This window comes from Hyposmocoma kahamanoa, unplaced genomic scaffold, assembly GCF_003589595.1.
Source record: "Hyposmocoma kahamanoa isolate Upper Pololo Valley unplaced genomic scaffold, ASM358959v1 262, whole genome shotgun sequence".
Taxonomy (NCBI): domain Eukaryota; kingdom Metazoa; phylum Arthropoda; class Insecta; order Lepidoptera; family Cosmopterigidae; genus Hyposmocoma; species Hyposmocoma kahamanoa.
In genome coordinates this window covers 1,295,749-1,303,458 of record NW_020653765.1, presented here as the reverse complement: position 1 = coordinate 1,303,458, position 7,710 = coordinate 1,295,749, and positions in this window count along the sequence as shown.

The following is a 7,710-nucleotide window of genomic DNA, read 5'->3' as shown; positions in this document are numbered from 1 at the left end:
TTGCTTAGGGGAGCCACCAAACTTATAAAAGCAGATTCGTCTTGATGCGAATGTGTTTAACCATACTTGTCGCATTAAGCCGATTCGCCGTTAACACGGCCGTGCGCGCTCCGTCTTGGTAGTTGTTTCTACACCAGGATCAGTCCTCGTCAGCAAGCGTACGGACGTTCGCATTGGAAATTCGCAGGAAGCCGATTCGTTGTCGACCTGTGGCTAGCCGCTTTCGTACAAACCGTAACGCACAACGTCATTAGCGGGTTTTACATAGACACTCTACCATGTGTGATACAGCAATCGTGCGCGATTAGTCCCCTTTACACAGACACTGTATAGCGCGTAACCAGGAGCGTCTATTGTGATAAAAACGAACACGAGCAATCGCGCGCGAAAGAACGTCTTACGAACGCTTTCCCGCGCGCAATCCTGTATGCTCTTGATCACGCGTGATAGAGTGAGCGTATCAAGGGGGCTTACGTTCATGGACATAACGCTTTTTCTAACCGGCTTAATGCGAGTCTGCGTTAATATATGTGGTAACTCCTTTACTTTTGTAAGGTAGTGACCCTAAGTGTGTCGGGCCCTCCGAGCCTGCTCTTTTCAGTTACTAGCATCGAAATCCTGCAGCTTTTTCTGGACTTTATCGCTCCAGCGATACCTAGAATGTCCTCCCGCCGAATAACACTAAAGTGGCTTACCAAATTTATTTGAAGAATACAATGAACATCGACTCTAACAGATCTAAAGAAAAACTTTACATAGTATATGAGAGTACCCTTACATTAGCCACTCCCGCGCATGTGTTAGCAACATAACAGGTCGATTTCCTACTTATGATGCTAATCACATAGATCTGGGCTAAGCTTCGTCGCTCCAACTGTATCTTGCCTAATACGACTTAATAGTGAATATTTATTTCTGTTACTTCGGTACAAATATTAAAAATATCATTATAATTTATTTCCATTTTAGTACCTATTTTCCTTTTGACAAATTACGTAGAGTTGAAAACTTTTCAAATTCTTAACGGGATTTTATGCCATTTTAGAAATCCTGGAAAACTGAGCGCCATTGACGTTGATGGAAAATGTATTTAAATAAGTAACGATTTCTTTTTGTTGCATGATATACAATCCGGTCTGTTGATCCACCTGATAGAGTTTGTTGCCGCCTATAGACATTTGCTATGGTATGGTATGGTGGAACGTGCCGGTTTCCACAGCTAAGTGCTGGATCGTGTCACCCGAGCTGTAGTTGTTCACGCCAGTAGGGCTATAACGATAAAGCGCGACTTACACGAGAGCAGCATAAAGCGCCAGATTTGCTGTTCTCGCATAGAGATCTCGCGCTTTATGTCGCTCGTGCTGGTCGCGCCCTATCGTGCTAGCCTTACAGAGCATTGTAGTAGGGTGCGCGGCTGTCTTCTCCTCCATATCCGCTCCGTGGAGGGCTTCCGTGATAACTAAATTGAAAAGGTGTCAGTGGCATTATGGACATATTTAAAATCTTTTGTTCCTCGGCTGATTACGATTTGCTCAATATAGGCTTTGAATAGTAACACTGTTTTCTTCTATAAATGAATAATGTATTTAGCTTGCATTGGTTGAGTGTGTCACCTGACAGAGAGAGTGAAACGCGTTAGCGAGACATAAAATATAAATTAGGGTACGTTTACACACTCTCCCCACACATAGTAAGTCAAAATGCTTAACTTAAATGTGAAGTTATTCTAATAAGTATACATAACAATGCTGGAATTGAATGCATATATGTATATAATAATACATATATGTATGAACAGGGTTCTTTGTAGTACTAAGAATCTCGTAGAATATACAATAACGTCATAAACAACAACTTCTGTTCCATGATTTTGAACAAAACATCATTTCCAAAAAAAAAAAAATTAGATAGATCACTCTAAATGGTGATAACTCTGTGCAGTAACAAAAGAAAGCGCTAGCGTAAATACAAGTTCAATGCAAAACGAAAACAGATCTAAAAAGTATCAGATAGTACAATAAAAAAAGTGAAAAGTTTATTTTCCGTTAAATTATTATTATGTTTTGAAAAAAAGGCTTTGAACAAAAGTTGTTATTTATTACGTTAGTAATATTTATTATTAGACCTGCAAGGTTGTTATATTTTACAATTAATACCTTGTATATCGTAAATATCTATAGGTTTCGATAAACTCTTTTCAAAGTTCATTTACTGGTACTTAACCGTAAAAGCGCGTACGTAAAACGCGCGATTACATCGATACAAACGCGCGTGTGCATCGATGCAATTGCTTGTAAATCACAAGTGTAGCGATCTAATCCAGTGTTTGTATCGATGCAGTCGCACGTTTGCATCGTTGCTTAAAGCCGCGCGCGTATGTAAAGGTAGACGATTAGCGACTGCATCGCGTTTGCATCGGTGCGACAAGTCGCCGTGTGTGTAACCGCTCTTAGACGCGTTGCATGCGTTTTAATTTGACTTCAAATCACGTGACGTTGTTGTCATAACACATTATTACGGCTACGGCTAACTAAAATGTATACACAATGACTTAAATTAACAAAATCAGCTATGAGTGATTGATTGTTTGGCACATAGTGAAATTTGAGGAAGCGAAAAGGAAAAAAGAAGTAGCATAAACAAACGATGAAGATTTCAATGTTAGTTAGTTGAAAATTGTGAAGTGCTTTAATAAAATCTTTCTGTTGTTCTTAAATAAGAACATCAAATGGCTCGTTAAAAGAATCTTAAACAGACGAAATTATTAGAACACTTTAAAACAACTTCAATTACAATGTAAAAATTAACAATCAAGATTTTGTAAGAAGAACAATAAGTTAATCAAAGTCAAGTGTGTTCTCTGATTAAAACTAACCACTTGTTATTATAAAGTATCCTCAAACGGAATTACATGATTTACAATTAGAAATCAAACAAAAAGTTCTTCTTGTGGAAGTTAGTGTTACAGTATAAATATTTATAGCAGTACGTCATTCAGTAACATTAAATGTTTTATAAATTTTATTAAACATCTTCTGATACAACACATTGAGATATAAAAGTTACATAATATTCACCAAAGGTAGCTAAAAACCATAAGTCATTTTATTAAAATATTTAGAACTTCATAAATTACAATGTTGCAGTCCAACTGATACACGGGTATTCGTGCAACTGGTACACTGACATATAAACGACTGTACAATGACATATAACAGACGTATAAGCAGATAAAAGTAACTAAAATTGGTATACACGTAATAGGCATGTCATATGCAGGATGCATATATTGTTTTTAAGCACAGTTTGAAAGGAGTTAGTACCTTTCTCTTACCTACCTACTAAAAAATAGCGTCCTTCACCTGACACACTGTTCAAAGTAGCAATATTAAAATGTTTAAGGGCAACGTTTTTCAGTGTAACACGGCACATCGTGAGTTGTACTTCATATCAATGTCGTTCTTAATAAAGGTAATAAATGTAGTAGGTATAAGTTTTTAAGCTGCGTGAGATCTCGGGCTTTATTTCAGTCTCACTAAATATCCACGTCCAGGATCAAAAATCGGGATTCGATGCAGTCTCGAAAATCCCGGAAAAAATTAAGATTTTGGAGACTATTTTAAAAGCAAATTAGTTATATTTATATGTTAGGAATTTAGGCAGTCAAAATATGATATTTTAATCAAGTCTTTATTAACTGAAATTAAAAACTCTAAAGTATTTTTTATTTTTATAATTGGCCCGGCACAAACAAAGGACGTTTAATGTTGTTTCAGATAAAGAGGATTTGATTTGTTACTATCGTTCTTCTATCTCCACAGATTTTACTACCACTCTACAGTGATGTCATGTCCATGTAACCAGAATAAAAAAAAACTGTCGGTTTAGTAGATTTTTTAATACTGTTTAGTTAAGTGACTTGTTTAAAGACTCAAAATTTCCGACATAAAAAAGTCTTAAGTCTCAAAATGCCATGAAAAATTTCGAGACCGATATTCCCGGGATGAAAGCCTCTAGTAAGATCCTATGTCTTAGTTAGGCCAAAAATATCAGAGACTGCGAAATGCTGTGCTTAACATTTTATCTAACAATGATTTATTAAGATAAAACAAAGCTTACTGTTTACAAATACTATAAACATCACCTTTCACTATCGACAAAAAGCTTGACGCGAAATAGGGTTGCCACTCGCCAGCTACGGTCGAACGCGTGATCTCTTGTAATTGGCCACTATTGATGGATGGGACTCACCAAGTCTCATTACCGGATCGCAAACTTATGCTTTGCACATCGACCAATCGAATTTGCACTGATGTTTTAAATACGTTTCTTTACAGCAATGGTAAATAGAAGTTGGCACGAATTGTATAAGTAGTAAGTAATTATTGGCAACCCTGTGGAGTATGGTGAAACGAATCTTCGTTGTTTTAATGGGATGTGCAAAGATTTGAAAGTTTGCACGTATGAATGCTGTTAACCTTATAATAAGGTGTATATTTATAATATTCAGCAAATCCATTCATGTGATCGATTACCAGTAACACTAATTAAGGAAAGTAAGTAAACTTGTCTAAATGATAAACCTACTCTTGTAAGCCTATTGAACTTTATGCTTGTATGCTTTAACAGTGAAGGAAATCATCATGAGGAAAAGTGCAAATCCTAAATGGATTACAAAATAGCGACAGGAAGGCTTTGGGCCTATTGCTCCTAAAATATTATTCTATATTTTAAGGCTTTCGTTAATAGTTTTCAGGTAGTCGTCGATACAGCGAAAAAGGACATTCTAAATTTTCCTAAAGTTGCCATCTGTCACTGGCCAATCAACCAGTGACCATGGTGTGTGTAACCGTTACGAAATATCGAGAAAACAAAAAAAAATGATACCGTGACAAGAAACCTGATCGATAGAAGTTACAGCTTCCTGGATAGGTACTTGGTTTCAAAAATTACTTTACTCTCGACGGTATTTTTTTGCATTTTCGGGTCTTGAGTCTCATGTTTTCTGTCCCATGAATAAAACTTATATCACTTAATTAAACAGTATTAAAGAAATCTACAAAACCGACGTCATTTTTCACGATGTGCGGTGTATCATTTAAATATCATCGTATTTTTAATTAATTTTAATAATAATAAAATTTTTAAGTATTTGCAATTTTATGTATTTTGTAAGTCATCATTTTGGTTCAGATACGAACTGATCTATCATTGTAATACACATCAGATCAATACTATGTAAATATAATATCTAGAATAATCACATACGTGTAATTCTGTTGGTTTTCCAATAAATAAATAAAAAAAATATTTTTGACGTATCTCTTTTCATACATTTTTTTAAATATGAACTTTATTCATTTATTTATTTTATTTTATTTTTTTTTCATAGAACAATTCACTTAACATTCCTTATATGTTTTATATAAACTTACATTCTATAATTTCATTTTTGATAACTATCATTAACCATAACACTCATTTTAAATAATAATTATATAAATATATAATTATTAAATCTAAATTTACACAATTAAATAAATTATTAAACTGAAATAAATTTGACATAAAATATGTTCAGAAACAAAAAAAAAATTTAGTTTTATGTTTATAGCTAAAAAAATCATTATAATATTATAATTATAAAACTTACATTTGAAATAATCCTGAAAGTATCTTCTTTACTTGGATTTTCAAAACCGCATTGAGTCACGGATTTTGCCCCGGGAAAAAAAGGAAGGAGTTTTCAACTCAACTGAATTTTTTTAAATGTGTACATTACGCGATTAATCCGCCATTAATTATGAACAGATTTCTACGATTCATTTTTTGAAATTTCATTTCATGAAAATATATTCCCTACTAAGGGTAGTAAATTAAGTTCATTGGATTTCAACCACTTTCCGTTAACCGATGTCAATAAAACTTGTCAAATACATGCAATTCCACTAACGTTTGAGGTCGGTATATTCTTGGGATAATAACTGTCAGAGGTCGAGAGTTTAGACATCAAAACTGTCTTAAAATTGTTTTGTCTTTTTCTTATGGTTTAAGTTCAAGTATATGTTACAAAACTCATTGCTGAGTATCGTTTCTGTTTGGACGTCCATACTGCAGAGTATGGACCCTTGGGAATACTAAATGTAATAAACTTATCGCGTACATGCTTCCTTATCTTCTCGAAGTAACAAGCCTGCCTTAACATGACTTTTGACCTCAGCTGCGTGTGCGCACTAAATCTTGTGGATATTGGTATCAATAGAAGTGTATTATCATGTTATGTTTAGTAAATGTTAAGTAAATTTAAATTCAAAATATCTACATATTCACATGTAAACAAGTTACACTATGAATAGTCAAATTGACTAAGTATTGCTACTCGTTTGTAACGCGGAATCCCCTGTAAAGAATTAGTATGAACAAGTCTTTGTTCCTCATATTAAAATTATCTTTGTAAGGTGCACCTTTCTTGTAATGAGGTCGCATCTGCAATATGACAACTTTTCAGGAGAGAAGTTTAGGGGTTACCTATAAGAAGTCCGAAACGACAGTTTCCAGAAACAACGTTTTCTCGAATTTTCATAAACTCGAAAGTAATTTGGTGTGTTTTTTTCTTTTAAACCTAACTTAACCTAACCTAACCAAACCAAATCATGTCTTTGCAATAAACATTCAACATATCCTGAAAGATCAACTGTTTCGTTATAATTCGGTTTCCTGAAAGAACAACTGTTTTGTTATTATTCATATTAATTGGTTTTCGGTGTAATGAAAATTCGAACAAACGTCCCTCCTCCACCTCACCTTATAGAAAGTGACGATGTAGCATGCACACCCAAATAATGCCTACTTACTCCTTGAAAAGGTCCAAGTTATTTAGGGAACAAGTCCGCAAGCAGGGGATGCTAATTTCTTTGCTAGAATCTTTAAAGCTCTTTCCTGAAAAATTGTCATTGTGCAGATACGGCCTTACAGGAAAGGTGCCAATAGTAATTTCTTTTTAAATTATTATAACTCTTTTATAAAAAAAACCGACCTCAAAAGTTCGTGGCATTACATCTCTTTGCCAAGTTTTATTGCAATCGGAAAGAGCGCGAAGCCGGATTCAACCCCTAGTTTGAGGTGGAATATTTTCTTCTAATTTAAATGGTACCAATACTGAGGTACCCTCTTTGCAACAAAAAAAATAATCATTAAAATCGGTTCACAAAAGTAATCACGTAATATACTTACAAAAATACAGTCGATTTCGGATTTAAATGGCGTATATTTGTTTTTTTAAACAAACCAACACTTGGGCTACTTGTAGTGTTGTGTGTAGTTTTTATTTTGCAGATGTGACCCTGTTTCACCACTTTTGCTGTTTGTATTCTATTTAATATACACTTTTATTACACTTTCGTAAATGTGCTGTGAACTCAGTGCAAGAATGGTAATTTATCCTAAGTTTATCTCTTAGGAACAATCTGGGGGCCAGTTTATAAATTGCCCTAACAGCACGTTTCTGCTGGATAATAAAGATTCTACTAACGTCGGCGGCATTTCCCCAAAGTAACATGGCATATGCCATCAAACTGTGAAAGTAGCTAAAATAAATCAATCTAGCGGTTACGACGTCTGGAAGATTATTTATCGTTTAATTTTTTTCGATCGTGTACTCTGTAGGGCTGCGCTGCTGTGATGATTTAGTTACATATTTGTGTATCCCTT